At 38.7% G+C, this 19896-nt stretch overlaps 1 long non-coding RNA gene across 1 annotated transcript; it reads right to left on the reverse strand.

The window, feature by feature from the left end:
* Nucleotides 1–17170: 17170 nt before the first annotated feature.
* On the reverse strand, nucleotides 17171–19363 carry LOC139964956 (uncharacterized). Its single transcript, XR_011792133.1, has 2 exons — nucleotides 19136–19363; nucleotides 17171–17952 (listed from the first exon to the last, which is right to left on the reverse strand). It is a non-coding gene; the product is annotated as an uncharacterized lncRNA (long non-coding RNA).
* Between the last annotated feature and the right edge of the window lie 533 nt (nucleotides 19364–19896).

The following is a 19896-nucleotide window of genomic DNA, read 5'->3' on the forward strand; positions in this document are numbered from 1 at the left end:
ATCATCGATTCTATATATATGCTTCCGTTGTTGAAGTTTTCCGTCGTATTTCGCATTGTCGAGATTCAGTGCCAAATAGAAACTTCAGGTTTGGATGTAGTAACGTTGGGAAAATGACCAGGCACCGTTTACGAAAATTAACTGTTGTCTTGTTAGATGTTTAAGAGGCAAACCAGACGCAACATCTTGGAGACCAAGGAGTAATAATCGCCCAGCGCATGTTTATAATGTATGGCTTGTAAGTGTACCACATTGAGTATAGGAACCTGTTGTCTTTGGTAGAGATCAATCTGTATGGTGAATACAAAAAATGTTCCATCTCGGTCATCAGTATGATATCCTACGTTTGTCACATTCATATAAGATTATTCATGTAGCATCATCAAAACCACACTGCTGTTTCGCTGTCTGGGCAGTGGCTCTGAGAACGTGTGTGTGTTGAGGAGATATTTCATTTACCTATAGTTTGAAAATAATATGAATATTAGGTTTATCTACATACAATATGTCCAAGTATCAATCCATGGTTTGGTTAGTAATAGGCGACTAGTGAATGTTACTCTTAGCTGATTCAGCAGTTTTAGGTACCAAACTCCTCTTCTTATCATTGTTGTAATCAAATAATTGACGATGGATATAGAATGGGAGCGTGGAAGAACGCAATTCATATTTCATACATCTGCAAAGTTGTACTGAAGTTATGAGATCAAAACCAACCCAAACTCTCACCCTGCCACCCCACAATTACAACAGCTATATACAGATCTCCAAATGCTATAAACTAACTGACCATCAATCCGACAATTAGTTAATAAATAGAAAGTTATATACCTGGTTGCATTGAACATGCTGTCTCCGGAAAACTTACATTACCGTTGGTACATTACACACAAACGGAAGCGAATCCTGTCAGTGACTCAGCCCATTCTCAAGCTGATTATTGTCGCGTTCATGGGAAGACGATAGGAGAAAATACAGGCAATTTACTGCACAAGGCTACATCTCACTATTCTGAGCTCAGGATGAGAAACTCTACATGTATGAATGATAACCTTTCTCCAACTGGCTAAGTGTGGAAGTCGCAAACTCGCAATTCCTTTTATAGAAAATGGACTCCCAAACACTCCCAAACCTTTTCATTTGCAGAGCATAAAGCATAAACAATTAGTTAGTGCTTCGAAATAAAGCCTAACGAAAGATTCCTGTATATTCAACAATCACACCAACAGATCACCAAGCGTGAACATGTAGAAAATAGTACAGCTATCGCTGGCTGGGATAAATATAGCTTAATTTTGTGAAAATATCTAGGCGGCACTAAAATGTGAAAACAATACATTACATAAGCATCCATGGGTAATACTTTTTTTAAGAAAAAGTCGCCCAGGAAAGAACCTGGGCACGAAAACCAAACTACCGAACGACTGATCCGCTCTCAACCCAGTCACCTTTCATCGGGACTATGACTGTGTGATCATCGTCAGGTGTGCGTCACCATTCCACTCGAAAAAGAACAGATACTACATGGGTAATTTGTACATGCACTTAAATTAAGACTTAATCCAACTGACGATTAAGAAACATTTGCAGACTTGTACTTGATAAATTTTATAAAAAGTTCACAGAAACGTTTCACCGTTGTACGGTTAATAGACTTTATTTACTGATGAGAGAATGTAGGACACACTTCTCGCATTGCAAAAGTCATGCGGTTCCATTTCTTTGAAAATATGAACAAGTTTAACCTGTCAAAATGGTGAAAACGTAAAGTTTGGTAAAATTCTCTCCAAAGCAGTAGCCATTCATCAAATTTTGACCCTTAACCATTGTAGCACCATTAAGGAAGAATGGAATCAAATCTCCCAAGATTGCATATGCCAGTGTAGCAGTATAGTAATGAGTGTCCGTGCCACACCAGCAGGAAGGATAATCTCTGGCAAGCTACGTAGATTTACGGCAACTTAAGTTTAGTTCCTTCATAGAGAAGAGACTCTAATAAAGGAACTCTAGAAAACAATACATTATATTGTTGAGAACACAACAATATAATCGTCGTCCATGCGATTTGAGTCAGTGACTTGGACTCGAGTCACATTTTCTTGACTTGTGATTTGACTTGAATTTATATGCTTCTACACTGCACGAGTGGTGCAAAGTTTAGCATTTCTCAGTATAGTTTTGAATGCTCTAGCATATAACTACATATCAAACTTGGCATGGGCACAAAAAAACCCATCTTGACTGCACCAAGCTATGATGAAATTTTGCAACTGTAGGTTTTTAAGCAGGATTGTTTTGTAGGCTCATTGGCTGATTTCTTAACTTTCTTATAAAAGTTACTTCTGGCATAACTATCATTACGTTTACTCTATCTTCTTTTAGAGGGCAGGGTGTGCGTTATACTGATACATAGAGTGAGGAATATAGTTGCTTAGTTAATGCAATACTGCGTTGATTGTGATATATCGTGGTATAAAACTTTTGGTAAGATGTACAATCTTCTCCAACATTTTTCAGAACATACACCATCTAGTCCTATAAGCATCGTCCACTTTGCCAAAATTCCTCAAATTTTCCCTTTCCTCTCAGCCCCCATCCGTTCATCACAAAAAAATAGCGGTTGTACCATTATACAATAGGCACCTAGTTAGTAGCTGGTTAATCAAGGTAGTATTAACACTGTATTGTGACTATATAGGTTCATGTTTTACCTTTAATGTCTTATTGTGTGACTGAGAAATCGAGGAAATAGTGCCTGTTCCACAATCAAATTCAGTTTATGTCCGACCCACCTGCACTATATTATTAAACTTAAAATGTACCGGAAGGAGCACTCCACAGTCAGGGAGGTCGCTAGTCGGGGGGGGGGGTGTCTCCCCCCAACTTGGTAAAACTGACGATAGTTGGAAAATTGGAGTGCGAGAGTCGGAATTTCTGACTGTCGCATTCTTATTTACCTAGGCCTATTCATATATTCCTGTGATTGTGAATGACATAAAAAAATTGAAAAATTACGGTCAAAATTGACCTTAATCAGTCATATTTACCACGTTTTCCTTGCCACTTTGAGAAATTGTATCTCGCGATCCTTATACTCTACTATACAAAACTTCGTATGATTTTGAATACTCTAAAAAATAAAATGCCTAATAGAACTACCGTACAACGTTCGCCAGCTTCAATTCGGTTTATTTGTGTACTAATTTTGCTATTGGGTGGGCTGATCCTGTTCGCTAGCTTCAAGTAAGTTCAGTATATATTAGCGACGTAGCCAGGGGAGCAGTGGGAGCAACTGCTCCACCCTTTCAGTGTCGACAATTTTTTTTAAACTGTTGGGTTTTTTTGCATGGTATTTTTTTCAGTGCTCTTTTGATCTTGATACTTGTCAGCTCCGTTAACACGATTATAATCGTAAAAACATTCAGGCCTAAATTTAGCCTATAACCTATTACCAGCCAACTGCGTAATAAAATACATATAGCCTACCTAACCGCACTCGATGGAGAGCATGTTATGAAGCTAAGCTAGCAATCGTACGTGATACGCGCTTCCTATAAATAATTTTTACACTGCTAAATATGAAAGTTTATATTGTCCATCAGTTAAGTTCGTCAAATGTATTAAAGTCCAGACATTGGACAATAAACAAGAATCATCCTACTGGAAAAATTGTAAAAGAGCATTATGTTTGTCTTTCTGGTATAATATGTAAAAGAACATGTAAAAGAATCATTCAAACCGGAAACAAAATCGCTGATGATATGATATGATAATAATGAAACAGGCAAACATTGCACCAGATCGCATCTAAGGACCTTAAATTGTTGAACAATTTCTCAAAGGGGAGGGGGATACCCCTCCCCATAGACCCCTCCCCCATATCAATCGCAAAATGTACTCCCCCCACTCCGTGTAAATTCCTGCCTGCGTCGCTGGTATATATATATATATTGTCTCTATTGTATACAATTAAGACACTCAATGCTAGTCAGTGGCAGGCTCGGCGGAACGGAAAAATTATTGGGGGGGGGGGGGGCTAATGTGTGGAGACTATCTAAGCGGAGCGCCACCATCAGTTGGCGCGGAGCGTACAAGAAAATTTTGGGTTTTTTCAAACCCCCAGATGGCCGGAAACGGCACTTTCCGAGTGTTTTATGCTGCGAATACCTAGCCTTAAAATATGGGTCTCAAGCCTGCAATTTCTCAGATTGCACGTAAAAGTCTGTAAAAACATTGTAATTTGTATATTCGATGGTTTTTTAAGAGAGTAGCTATTACTCGTAGTGTACTCGCAAAGATGTTTTTGAGTGTAGTAAGGGCAGTGGCGGAGCTAGAGTATTAGTCAGGGAGGGCAAGAATGGTCTGTAGGGGCGCTTTCGACACTATCTAAGCGGAGCGCCACCACAGGTTGGCGCGGAGTGTACAGAAAATTTTTGAGTAAAGATACTCACTAGATTGCAGGAAATGACCCTTTCCGGGGCCTTGCTAATTTGCAGATAAACGGAGAATAAATAGGTGTCGTCGCCATTTTGTCGGAAAATTACACCAACAGAATATGACAAATGTCAATAGGTATATGAGAGCGCAATAAAATAGTCAAAAATCGCGAATAAGTAAAAAGTAGTGAAAAGCTGAAAAGGGCGCCAGCAGTCCATTTGAGTCCGTCGGGGGGGGGGGGGGGCATCCGCCTCCTGACTGTATATATGGACGCTCCGCCACTAAGTAAGGGGATGTTGGAGAACTGGCTGAAATGAGGCAAGTCATTGGCCTAAGACGAAGTTGTGTTACGCTTATCGGTACTCACACTCACTGCTTCCACTTTTCACGGGGCGTGAAGACGCGGTTGGGGTGAAAATGTGGTCTATAGCCAGGGGACGGGCCGAGGGTCCCCCAGCAATTACTTAAATTATTACACCTATAGAGTATACGTGTGCATCGGACAGATCGACAAGTATGCATTGAAAAATGGGCAGATGCACGTTTCGGAGCCTTGGTAAATATTGGGGGGGCTTATCATGCATTTGCCCCCTCAACTTTTTTATTGGGGGGGTGAGCCCCCCCCAAGCCCCCCCTCCCCGGTTCCGCCGCCACTGGTCAGTGGTAGTTGTAACCGAATTTGTCCATATCGAATTTATATATAGGCCTACGTGAGAATCGCAACCACTGAAAACTATATGTTTTTACAGTATGTTTTTATACTTATTTCTAAGAACTCTATTGATCCTTGACGAAGATGATAGGCAGATTGTTCATGTGAGTGATAAATAGCTACGCCCCCCCCCCCAAAGTAATAATATTAAGCGCGCTAGAAAAAAGCACTGTATTTTTGGTAATTCACTATGTCGTCGAATATAATTTGGTGGGGAAAAAAATTCCCTTTGTTACATTCACATAGCTTTTGTAGTTAGTAGTCTATGTAGCCTTCAAGCAGATACTCAGTTGCTTACTTGCTTAACCAGAGTGGTTAATAAGTTTGTGAAGTGAGGGCCAGTGGGTACAAATGTATCGCAAAAAGTTCGGAACAAAAACGCAGTGGCGAAAGATGGGGTGTCTGACTGACACTTACCGTATCGTTGACGAGTAGAGCGGGGGGGGGGGGGGGGAAGGGGGACGCAGTAGTCGGAATTTTCTGGCTTCAAAACCCATCCAGTTGGAATTTCAGCCACTACACCCCCCCCCCCCCCCAATCATCAGGCTACGTCCCTGTCCACAGTACGAAAACTTACCGGCATGACCCGTAAGCCCGGAATCTCATACATGGCGTCAACGAGGTCTACGAATTTTGTTATAAATTATGTACAGTTCTAGCGCCGCCGCAGAATAACTATTTGAATTCAGCCAACTGATGATACTAAAGTTAAAATTGAAGGTATACAGTCTTGTTCGGCCCTCTCACACGACTTTACAACTTAACCCTGGTCATTGGTAACTTTTCATATCCACACACCAAAGTGTGCACAATTCAATCAATCTCTAATGGGGCACCGCAGTGTACCACATCCACGTGTACCTCGGGGTACTTCCCATAGGGGTGCAGCTTAAAACCGGCGCACACAACTATATTTACAATTTATCTCCGAAGTCCCCATTTATACACCTGGGCGATGACAGGCAATGGAAATAAAGTGCATTGCTCAAGTACACAATGCAATGATCCGGCGAGGACTATATAGAACCTGCAATCTTTAGATCACAAGTCCACTGCCTTAACCACTTGACCACATGGCCCTTCCTACTTCAACTTCATTCTGTATGATTCTTTCTCATGCCATGGTACTGGGCAATATAATCACTGTACGATCACTATATACGTTTGTAACATGGTGGTCTGCACGAAAACGTGTGGATTGGTACGGAAAGCCAAACGTTCCATAAATGTCGAAAAAGAAAGTGAAATGTCCAAGTTAATATATATATGTCCAATTCGATATCAACATGTTACAATTCCATATGAACATGTCGAAACAAAATACCAATATGTCATTACGTCTATCAACATGTCAAATTCAACATCAGCATGTCGAAAACTTGTAACAGCCTGCCACTACTACATTCGTCATGTCAACATTGCTTGCTAGATGCAATATTGACGTCATGCTATAATTTTGGCACATCGGGTCGCGCCATCGTTTCATTAATGCCCAAAACTGTATATATATGTCGAGATTTATATGAGAATGTCCAAAACTTGTGTCAGCATGTTGAGAGAAGGAAATAAAACATGCTGATGCTGAATTTGCAATGCAATATTTCTTCGGATATGAATGTCATGTTATGAATTAATTACCGTACGTTGTTTTTTATGTTGTCTATGGCATTTTTCGTCTTCCGCTTCGAGGAGTTTGGTGTGGGACTCCCTATTTAAAGGTTTTAATCAATTTTGATATGCCGAAAACCGAAATAAGTTCAGAAATGTTACAGTTACTGATAGGCTACTGATTTGCTACATTCCACTACAAGAGAATATACAAAACACAAATAAATGGGAACAAACATAAAAGAAAGTAAATTTGAATCAATGGTAAATAACATGAAAAAAAATGACTTTACAATATTTCGCATATAGCCACTCATCGATCTTGTAGACAGAATTATATCCTCTCACTCATACGCAAAATGGGAGCAGGGACATCCAGCAGGCAAGCAGGGAGAATCCCCTACTATTGAGGAGGGAAACTTCCCCTGACCTCTGCCAATCGTAGTTCATGTGATTGAAAGATTGAAAACAGGTGTGACACGGTTGTATCAATCCCTTTTCTTTCGATCTAATGTCGTTAGTTTTAAATCAATAGAAAGGATCAGGCAGCATATAGCTCAGTTATGATTGTATAAAGTGTAATGCTCAGAGGGAATTTCTTATAAGAATGTTTTCCCTTTTAGCTTTCCTTCCATTTCATGGCGGTTAGTTCTTGGGATAAACGTAATCTCTAATCCTCCATGACTTGAAACGGAATACAAAGAATGTTTCTATAGTTCACATGTTCTCATTGGTTCTTCCTTCCTTTTGACACTTACAATACTTTGTAACATGATGTTCTTTTTTCAAGATTAAACTTGTTGCATGTATAAATTTGGGTCAGGTGATGAAGTTAAAGTTAGTTAGGGGGTGGGGGTCTCCGTTGGCCCATAGTCTAATTAAATATGATGGTCCCGCACCCAATTTTTTTTGATGATAAGATATATTTGCGTCAAACTGTATGAAGTGAGCGTGACACATTTGCTTGTTACCCAATGGCAATATCAGATCTTAATACAAGACGATACCATGGTTACGTACATAAGGCTACCCAATTTACCGAGCTACGTTTATACCTTTCATGCTTAAACCTGATTTTTGTCATGTCACGCCTATTTCAATGATACAACATCTTTTGTTAAACAGAGTAAAACAGAGTTCTGGATCAAAGACAAATAATAAATTAAAGCAAAGTTCTGGATGAATTATGTCGATTATTCCAAACCCACACTCTTTGAGAGGTGACGCAAATACCTCTTTTCAAATCAATAGGAGGAGGAAACTTAATTTTTATTCCGTTCGTTTATATCTTTATTATAGAGATCTGATCTAAGCAATTTTCATGGTTCAGTAACGTATCGGCAAATGGAATGAGAAGGAGGGGAGGCGGTGAAAGGAGAGTAACTATGACCTTGAAAGGGAAGCTATTGCCTCATATAACTTATGCTTAATAGAGATTTTAGCTGCTGATAGAGTCCACCGTGTCAGAGTGTTGACAAAATGTATTGCACATATAAAAGCTATAAAAACATCCAAACCCCGTCCTCGTCACCGTCCCAACCCCATTACCATTCAATCTTTCAAAATGCAACAATTTTAAACAACCTGATCAAGTTGGCTGATAATAGATCAAAATTTATTATTTATAAATATGATTTTAATATTTTGTATTAAACTAAATACACACTTCTGTATGTGTGTGGAACACAGTCATTGAAGGGGGGGGGGGGCATATACACGCAAATGCCGCAGTTTCAGAGGATTAATAAACACATCAAGTCTTGTAGTTGACGAATTCCCGATCCCCGTGTTTCCCAAATCTACTTGCATAAACTCAAAACCCTATGAATCCTGTTTCGGGTTTCGAATTACTGTACTATTTACAGCCAATCAGATCCCTAAATAAGATTAGTCACATGTATATAGTTAACGTGTTTGACTACATAAGTATTGTCCATTCCTCATTCAAAAGGGTCTTGAAATGTGAATAGGTATTATTTGTTTAAATTTCAGGCTTAATCCCAGTTCATGATCTTCTGAATAGAATATAGTTGTAAAGGGAGACAACTTACAGCAAGACCTCTCTTGCGAGCGTAATCTTAAGCAACCTTTGGGAATAAGATTTCACGGAATCCGTTTTTCTTTTACTACTGCTTGCTTCGAAGTCATCGAAAGTATCGGGGCATAAGCCTATTGTACATTTACGTCTTGAAAGGAAACGGCATTCTTGATACTTGCTGCAATGTAAACAAAGACATTGAAGCGTGAGGTTCTTGTCAATAAAGATATTCAGATCCGTTGTTCTAATGAGAGTGAAACAGGATGAAAAGAGATTTCGTTGAAGGCAGTGTCGTTCACTGTTACCAATAGATTGTATCCAACGAATAATACCAATTTAAGCTCGTTAAGAGTTAACTTGTCAAATGGCTCAGAGGGTAGAGCAGTGGACTGGTAACCTGATGAACTGAGTTCGACTCCATCAATTGTCGGTTATGCACGTTTACAATTTCTTTTTCTCTTTCAGTAGGCTAGTCGACGCTGAAGTCTTGATATATTAATTCAACCACATAAATTACTAGCTGATGTGATGGCCGATGCTGTTAAGAGGGTGACGAAAGACTCATTCCTCGTCGGTTGTGTAAATAGTGGCTAGGGTTCAAGACAGGCCTCTGGCGATAATACCTCTGGCTGTGGCATGGTGCTTTTTTGTGGCCTAGGATCCCGTACCATGTCTCCCTTGTTGTCGCAAAAGAACCCGGGAGGATGCGCAGAGGGTCGGTCAAATCGACCAGAAGCGTCCTAGGTGGCGTGCGTGAATCCTTGCCTATGGCCAGAGGTGGGGACACTCTCTGCGACCGGCATGCTTGCAGCCACCGTCCACTGAATACGTGGCCTGATGAGGCGCTATTCTCCTAAAAGTGAATCTACGGATGCTTTTAAGAGCCATATAATTAATTTATATTAAAAATACACCCTGTTTCAAACTAGCCGTTTTTTTTCTTGTCACTCTGAAGGTGGAATGAATTTTATTGTAATGGGTTATTTGTGGTAAGCCAAGCAACACATTCAAACAGTCATGCGATTCACAAGGGTTTGCAGGAACCTAATTAAACTCATTGTTTGAAATAAATGCGTTGGTAAAGATTTACACAACCTACACCAAATAAGCACTATATTCGTTGCAATACTATAGAGACATACAAGCCGGCAAGACCATGAGATAAAAATTTTAATAAATACATAGAATTCAATCTATATCACTTTTTCAAGAAAACCCAAGTATACCGGTGTCAATATGGTCCCATTCTAAGCCACATTGTTGTAGTAAATTCTCATACCGGATAGGTAGTTTCGGAAACTGGGTGATTCTCAAGAACTTTGTTTGAGATTCACAAAATAAAAATACTTCGTATTGTGTTTTGATAATTTCAGGAACAAATTCGTTGTACACATCTCAGGATAAAAGTTTGATCTCGGAAGAATGTTATCCGTTTCCTTGTTCTTTATTCTATTTGTTTTACAAGTCAATGGACTAAATTCTGATGAACAATGAACAGATGAAGAAAACTGCCATGACTGGAATACCAAGTAGTCCCCGTTATGTCCAACACGTAACACACTAATGGACTTTATCGATACTCATTGACGAACGACATCTTCCATATTCAAAACATGTTTAGAACAATAGAGAGAGATTATTGCCATGCAACTGATGCATTTGCTTTTATTCTACTGAAACCTGTATACGAAAAGATGTTTACGCTATATGTGAGCAGTCCAGAATTCACAGAGAACGTTTAGCGTTTTAATCGGCTTCCGGTAACACGTATCAAGCATTCAATTGATGACTGTATAACGACGAAAAGACATTAATCGTATGTGAGGCTCATTTGCATCCATTATGATCATTTGCTGTAAAATTAACTTTGCTAGCATTTTTCCCCGCAATCTGGACCAGGGACGATTATATAAGAAAACCTCTTTCATGGGACCCAAATGAGAAAAATAGAAGACGATAAATTAAATTCGCTGACAATGCGCTACTTGTTAGTGGATAGATCCAGTTATGTTTTTGTATTACGTTTGTTTGGTAAAGTAACGCAAACCCGGTCACGATGTGGTTCCAAGAGGTACCATTATCTGGCAAAAGCACTAAAAGCCAATGGCGTACGCAAGGAGGGAGGGCGGGAATGCCCCCTGCTTCACAAGATCCATCATTTGCATCTGGCTGTTTCCAAAAAAAAATTCAGCATCCTTTACCTAATTGGCCACTGCAACAGGCATCTGTTAATGCTTGTATACAATATAATTCTCTAATAATATCTTTACATACCCTTCTTAGGAGAGTCTAAGTTAAGGTAGCAAAAGCACACCCAACCATTATATATGTGATAGAGATGAACTTATTATTTATTGCAGTATCTATTTTCCGTTATAAAGTTCGGCTTCTCAAAATAATGGTGGATCGAACATGTTGAATTTCTGAGCATGTACCTAATAAGTTATACTTTCAATGTTTTCAGTGTCAAGTGTAAATTCAGCTTAAAATGGAAAAAAGAAGGAAAAATGAAAAGAAAAAAAGGAGGAAGAATAGCTAAAGGAATAGCCATGTTTGCACCTCCTGGCAACACTTTGTCATCAGGACCTGACAAAATGACACACTCATGACACAAATTTCAAACTTGATATCTTCCAAATATTTCGATTTATTCCTTGAAATTGTAACGTTTTTAAAAGTTCAACAGACTATTTTAATCTCAAAATAACTTTCTTGAAACCTCAGGACAATGATATAATTAGGAAGTACTCAATAAAGTAGGAGAGTGTATGAGGGTATAACGAAGGGTCCAAAAAAACTGTTGAAAGATGTCGGTGTTTTCTCAAAATTTCGACCTTTTATAGAAAGTTTCAATGAAAATGCCAGAATTTCCACGGACTTTAGTATAAGCCTATGACAAAACACAAAATGATAATTTGGCGGTTAGCTAGCTCTCAATTTCCTCGTATAGAAATAAAACCGGGCATTGCTTTTACGTCGGTATACCAATGTGATATGCAGTCATACTTGTTACGTTGACTGGAATTTGCAATTATTACAGCAGCCTGGGTTATTATTACACATGTTTAGACATGGCAAAACAAAAAGTGACGGATAAAACCACACCTCAGCTCCCGCTTCCCCGTCGGTCCTGCAGAAGGCGAATAACGGCCCAGCGATTATACTAGGCTATATATATAGTTGGTCAAACTGGTGCAGAAAAGTGTGCTGCAAAGTCATTCCTATAAAACGGAAATGATTCGAACGCTTGAGCTTTTGTGATGGATGTTATGTTTTCATGTAACGTTGAGCCTTCGTGGTTCACGATCCACACGCCTATGGTTGTCTGATTAATTCTTACGTCACATTTTGTTTCATTCTCCTCCTTTAGTTTCGACCTCTCACGACTGTGTTAAGTACATTAGCTCTATACAAATCGCCAATACACACGCTTTGTCTTTATTATTGATTGCTTGCAGTGAGTTTATATATACCTTACATACGCACATTACCATCGATGATAGATGCCATTCATTTTATTCCCGACGATTTGAGCAAACAGCAAGTAGGCAGTGGTTGTCTGTAACGTTACCACCCACCTCGTGTCTATAAACTTAATAAAAAATAAATAAAAACCGCCGAGCTATAAGTCGATCTAATATCCATTGCATCTGCAGGACAGACATTCTAGCTGAGGTTAAAGATTAAAGATCAGGTTGTAAATGCTGTCAACGTTTGCCTAAACAAAATCCCGAAAAGCATGATTATATTCAAGTTTAGGCGAGTATTTCGTACAATAAAAGGAAATGTAGAGGCTCCGACACTATTCCGCAAATCTCAAAAACCTCTGCAGGTGATTTTCGAATCAGTTTGATATATACAGACGATAAAGACACTGGCTGCTGACACAATTGACCAATCATGGTTGCAACGAGAAGGCAATCAATGCAGTTGATAATCCCAATATTTCTATGATGATAGGCTAACTGCAAATGCATATATATCTTATCTTTAAATTTATTCGAGATTGTCAAAATTCAATATCATAAAACTCCCACTGAAAAAACTTTTTCATAATCCACTGCATGTGTATTTATGTGATATAGGGGTTTTTGTTTGTAACATTTGATATGAACTGGAATCATAATGAACAGATTAGCATTTTTTTTATTTAAGTTTAGTCAGGCAGGAATGAAGAACTCTTCTTTTTCTTTTCATTTCATCTTTATATATTTTTGTCGTATCATTGTTATTAGACCATCTTCCTTATAGAATTAAATTTTTGTTTCCTTTTCTATTTCTTCTTTTCAACTGCAATCCTTAAGCAGTTGACGTTCATCAGTTAAAGTGACTGGACTTTGTAGTCTAACCCACCGACTATTAGATCAGTTCCATCAGATGTAACACTAAACTCAACGGGAAAAATAAGACATTTTATAGCCCTCAAATGACATATTAACAATGCATATACAAATGTGTCAAGAACAGATGGTGCTCAATGTCATCCAACGATGCTCTCTGTTGTTTATATCATATTACTAAGAACATTATGTTTTTGGCTGAATTATTAAAATTGATAGAAGAGTTGATTAACCTTCAACCTTTAGATATGCAATGAGGAAGTGACGTCATCATCAATGTTAGCCCTCAAATACCTATCCAGAGATTTAGCATATTTTAATGCTTAATATCTTGAAAACCGGAGTAGCTTTTATTGAAACATTACCAGCACTCTCTTTTTCTTTTATTATCAAGACAAAACATTCTCCCTAAAGTTATCTTTCAAGGTCTTACAGACGATCCCTTCATATCATCTTACAGTATCATGAATCTTCCCAACGAACAGTCAAGATGAATATACCCAGTGACGTCAGGGAACAGAATTGTCCGTTGCTTGAGACATCGACCCGATTAAAGCTGTCCGTAGTTAAAGCAGCCCTTTGAGTAAATGTTGATAGTTATTGCCCATGTTGCTTCTCCCTCGTATCCTCAAACCAGCCCACCTGCCCAACTCACTCCACCCCATCCCCCTAAAAATATATTTTTTTTAGACTGCTCATAACGATTGCAAATATAGGAGAGGAATTATTGATGGTTGATGAATATTGCATCAACCTCCCAACACTATAGGTAATGTTCGGCCCCCTTGTGTAACCCATTCTGAACTTTACTCCGCAATTCCATAGGATATTACTATCGTATGGAAATTTGATGCGCAGGAGTTATCTACTATATATAAAATACCAAACACCCACACCATTTGCTTTTACTGCCTACGCTTTTGTCAGTTGTGTATTCACACGATGTTCTGATACGTCCTATAAAAACATGTTTACATAAGTACGTAGGGACTAAGTATATCAGCTGCTGATATACCATTTGCTAGTTTTTTATCAACTCGGTGAAAGTATTGGAACCATGACCAGTTCCCCAGGGTGGATTAGTAATTATATCCATGTCGGATTCGGAAACCAGCAATTTGCTGAGCAGAAGAAGGGGCCAGAATGTCATTACTGTCATTACATCCCAGAGGAAACAACCGACCAACAACAAACATATTTCCGTTAGTTCACATTTAAGACATTCTTTTTGCCTATACTGACTCGAATAGTTGTACAGAGAGAGGAGACTGTGAGGGGGGATGTATGAGGGGGGGGGAGATATTAGAGAACGTCTGCCAACCTCACCTCTCCCAACTGTGATTCAAAAACGTTTGGTATGTCATTGAGATTCTTTTTAGCAAATAACTTGAAAATGACTCGACCTCCTTCATAGATGATCTATCTGTACCGCTTCGAAATGTACAGCCTGGTTAGTTTAGTAACGAAATTATGTCATTTATAAACCACGATATGAAACTAATTTTCTGATAATAAAAGTTTGTTTATTTACAAATATATCGGCTTTGGCAGAAAGTGAAACAGTCTGGTAAACTTTATATCAGATTGTTCAATCACACGGGATAATGTGAAAACTGCATTTTTTTGCTTCGAAGTCTAAACATCCTGACAGAAACACATTGAAAAGTTACTGAAAAATACTGATAGTTACTGATAACAATTTTATGCGTGACGTCACTCAGGGAAACGTCGGGCAGATTGAAACGAGACGGTAATATTAACAAAGCTGTACTAATTCAAACAGTAAAAAAACTTTTAAATTCGTTATACACAAATGATTTGTGCGCATGAGCTTGAACCGACACATCAATCGGGGACTTGTGTTTGAACACACACATAGAAGGGGGGGGCAAGTGTTTTAATTGGGGGACATCTATGTGTCCTGTAATTGAGGTGTGTGTTCAAACAGTGTGTTTTGTGATATCTGATACACAGAACACACTAATATTGGTGTATAACATCAGAGCCGTATATAGAGAGAGTTTGGCCAACCATGTAACCGATTTGGATTGGTCGAGAGGGAAAACGCCCACACAGGGTGGTAAAATAGGTCCACTTGAAAACTTTTTAGCAGGCGACACGCATACTCACAGTGTATAGACTATCGTTTGTGTACACGAAAAAGTACGAAATTATGAAAGAAATGGTGCTGGGGATGCTGCAATCGGTCAGAACATGGATATTGTTGTTTGATTTTCCGACTGACCATAAAAGAAGGGGAATTTTTTGGAAGTAGAAAGAACAAGATGGATATCTAATGAAAAAAGTCTGTGTAGCCTAGGCCCATACTAGCCATATGCCCTAGTGTAATACGAGTAATGTACAAGCAATGCGAGAATTTTACGTTCAGACTGGTTTCTGTAATTACATGCATGGCTATTCTCTCTCGATTTACGATCCACAAATTCGATTTCATTATGCCAGCTCTTCTAATCATAGGCATGGCAGTTTCAGTCGCACATATAGTTATCCTAATTCCTAGTTATTGTATGCCTAGGCTATGCCTAGCCTAAAAAGTATCACTTTTAGTTTAATGTAAAAGGGTGGGCTAGCCTCTAGGCATCACGTAAAGCCCTAATCCTTAGTTAAGCCCGAAGCATAAGTTAAGCCTGGGCTTAGTTAGACCAGGACCATTCTTGCTATTACTACAACTGTGATAGCACATTACATAATATGGCACAGTGTAAGGCCCAATTAAACTAGGTCTATGGAAAACAAAGTAGCCTAGGCCTAAACTAGTTAGGCTAGGTCTATACTCATTGGCAACTTGTGGGTTGTGTACACATACAGGCCTAATTATATAGACCCTTTTAGTATGCCATAAACAAGTGCCCAAATGGTTAAATGATCTTGGTTTGTGTTAATTGTCAGCATTGGCCTAGCCTTTTTAGGCTAACATGAATTCAGCCTAATTTTTTCTTCTTCAAAAGTATAGCCTAGGCCTTGGTTTAATTTGGATGCAGTCAACTATCATTTATCAAAGTTGCATCAGTACCTCCTTATTCCCTTAATTGACACCCACATTGATGATTGAAGTTAAAAAAAATCTTTTTAAATTATCTTTAGACAGTAAATTTTAACTCCCTGAATTTCAGGACTTTTTTTACAAATCAAAGGTGACATGTGCTCTGAAGAAAAACTCCTAACATAAAAAGCCACAGTTAGCAGACTGTGATAAAGACAAACCTGGTGAGTGACTACTAGACTGAAATCCAGTTCCTGCAACCACAGCAATAAAGTCTTTGTTTTAATCAATGCACTTGTGTGTTTGAAACTTTCAAATGGACACTCAATGGCAGTTGGTTAAGATATAAGGTTTTACCTTCATCATGGAGAGTTGAAGGGAATCTGCCTCATCATCTGAATAATGGACTCAAGGATAGCAACAAATCATGATTGGATAATGATTTTGAGCAAGTAAATATCTGGCAATTTGAAAGTTTGTATTATTTTTTTACATATTATTTAAGCTGTTTAGCTCACACACAAGCAAATGATCAAGTGACAACAACCGATGCAGTATATTTAAAGGTATTGAAGACTTGCCCTAAACCGCATGCCGCGCTCTGAAAAAGTTTACTTTCCGTTGCTTGCAAGTGAAGTTTTTTTTGTGTCGCTACAAAATGCAGACGGTAATGAAACCTGATACCTTGTTATCTTTTATCTAGACCTGAGATGTCCACGCTGCTATGTGCACTGTGTTGTGGGTATTGACCGTGATGTTTGTATTGACTGTACACTAATGTCTATTTACAGATGGTAGCAAGCTGTGTGTGTATTTTCTGGGATCAATGGTGGTGTCTAACACTTCTGTTACACCGCATTCGAAACTAGGTCAGATAACGGGCATGAGACGTTTCTTTGTGCGGGAGTCTCCACACCCTTTAAGGAGAAGAATTTATATCCCATTAATAGAGAAAGAATTACGTTTCAATTGGTAGCATGCAACTTTAAATTTTGCAAACATTAGATACAATCAAACAATAACAAGGTTCATTTACAAGGTAATCTACTGCCCTTTATTTCACATTAGTCTGTCACAACAGAAGGTCACAGCTTTCAATAATTATTCAAACAAATTCCCTTGATGGGTGCTTCGTTAGATTCCTGCAATTTTCAAGTTTATCAATGTAATAAGTTCTGAATGTGGCAATGTGGAGAAGCTTTGGGATAATCTGTGGATAAGACTGCCAGACTATCAACAAGATTCCACATCCATGCAACTCCAACTGCTTCCTTCACCTCCTTGCAGATGTACCACATGTCCAAAAAAAAGTCAGCATTGGTTAATGTAATTAAAATCTGGCTTCCTCCTGAGCTGGCAAACACACATGAATTGTCAAGTACAGAGGTCAGTGTGAAACCACTGAAAGATCTTCTCAGCTTTCAAGAAAACAAAGACTTGAAGCCAAATTGACAGAGGCCACACTGTTACCATTCCACTCTCATAAGATGAAGGTATCACACACACTTCATTTTGCTTCTGCGATGCAGTGCCTGGTAGACTGTGAGGGTCACCCAATGGATGTTTTAACAACTGCCTGGTTTATAGAGCTCTGCAACAGATAATTCATCCTAATGTCTAGTCGTCATCCTGTCATGGCCTTGAGCAAGTTGAACCCACTTCAACACAAAGCAGCTATTGAATTCTTGTCTAGGTACTGTCAAATCCACATCACCATCATTGTTGGTTCCAGCTACGCTGACCATGATAAAAGAGTACAATGAGGGTTTTTTAATTCACCCAACAGAGCTTGCATTCCAGTACCTTTGGGCAGCTGAAAAGATATTCAGAAATTGTTATATATGAGTGTGTTTGTATGCATGCATATGTGTGATTTTCTTGCTTTACAGAACAGCTCCATTTTGATAAGCTATGTAACGTGGAAACCTGCCAATCATATGTTTGAAATAAGACATTCTTAAATGGAAAGCTTAACGACTTCTTGCCTTTTTATACATCACTGTTCAGGTAAGGCCAGTAAGGGCAGTATGAAGAATAAGTAACAATTAATAATTATCATTATGGCCATTTGCTGTCTGCATAATAACAAACTGAATGATGTCATCAGCCCTGTGCTCAGTTGACAACACTGACAAGTAGGCACACGATGTCAGTGTGATCCATGAAACCTTATTAAGGACATGACCTTATAGTATATATGTTAATGGAAAATACATAAGCTACAACATACACCAGTCTTCAGTTGTTGCAGGTTTTTTTTTTTCTCGACAGACCCATTCAATCTGTTGCACCTACTATAGCCTAGTAATACATTCCTGAGAAATTAACATCACAATATCAGTCTTAGGTTTGCCCACAGACTCCCAACTATTGCTAACTCCTACACTCAAGTATAGTTTAGTTTAGTAGAAAAAAAGACCAGGAGAGACATTCAAGTCCCCATTAAGGACCCTAAGGCTATATGAGAGGAATAAAACCGAGGCCATCAAATGTCATACCCAATTACAATGCTTAATGTACTCATCCAAAGTATTCTTAAACCCATTCACACTACTTGCAATTCAACCTTCTCAGGCAAACCATTCCATCCATTCACAACCCTTGTATAAGTTGTATTAGACTTTAGAGAAAAAGTTATGCCGAATATTAATCCTACTATGTAACTTCTGGAGTTTAATACAATGACCTCTGGTACAACTACTTTTTGGCAAACCTGAATAGATCAGTGAAGCATAAATTGTCATTTTATGTGTAGGCCTACTTAATTTAATTGAAGGATCTATTAATGTAGGCCTGATGCTATAGTTGTGCGTCTGTAATCTAGCCTAGCCAGGACTGTGATGTGTGCTTTTCGTTTGTATGACTAAAGTAGGACTAGTAGTATGAGGCGTAAAATAAAACAAGTGTAATGACAGGTTTTCAGCTAGTTTTCTATGCATTTCAGGTGTGAAGATAAGCGTAAATGTCATTAACTAACGCATACTCTAATTCATTACCTGATATCCATTTTGTTCCTCGTATGCCTGTCAAAATCTGACATTCTGAGTCGCTTTGTTTGTTCGCAACGAGCACAGTGTGCAAAGCTGCTATATATTGTGTGTGGTGTTTTTCGTGTTTCGCGCAACTGGTAACGACAACTGGACCTATTTTGATGCCCATGGTTTGCGTGTGACGTCACAAATCGCCAGTTGGCCAAACTCTCTCTATATACGGCTCTGTATAACATCAGAGCCGTATATAGAGAGAGTTTGGCCAACCATGTAACCGATTTGGATTGGTCGAGAGGGAAAACGCCCATACAGGGTGGTAAAATAGGTCCACTTGAAAACTTTATAGCAGACGACACGCATACTCACAGTGTATAGACTATCGTTTGTGTACACGAAAAAAGTACGAAATTATGAAAGAAATGGTGCTGGGGATGCTGCAATCGGTCAGAACATGGATATTGTTGTTTGATTATCCGACTGACCATAAAAGAAGAGGAATTTTTTGTAAGTAGAAAGAACAAGATAGAGATCTAATGAAAAAAAGTCTGTGTAGCCTAGGCCCAGGCTAGCCATAGGCCTAGTGTAATACGAGTAATGTACAAGCAATGCGAGAATTTTACGTTCAGACTGGTTTCTGTAATTACATGCATGGGTATTCTCTCTCGTTTTACGATCCACAAATTCGATTTAATTATGCCAGCTCTCCTAATCATAGGCATGGCAGTTTCAGTCGCACATATAGTTATCCTAATTCCTAGTTATTGTAT

This window comes from Apostichopus japonicus, chromosome 23, assembly GCF_037975245.1.
Source record: "Apostichopus japonicus isolate 1M-3 chromosome 23, ASM3797524v1, whole genome shotgun sequence".
Lineage (NCBI taxonomy): Eukaryota > Metazoa > Echinodermata > Holothuroidea > Aspidochirotida > Stichopodidae > Apostichopus > Apostichopus japonicus.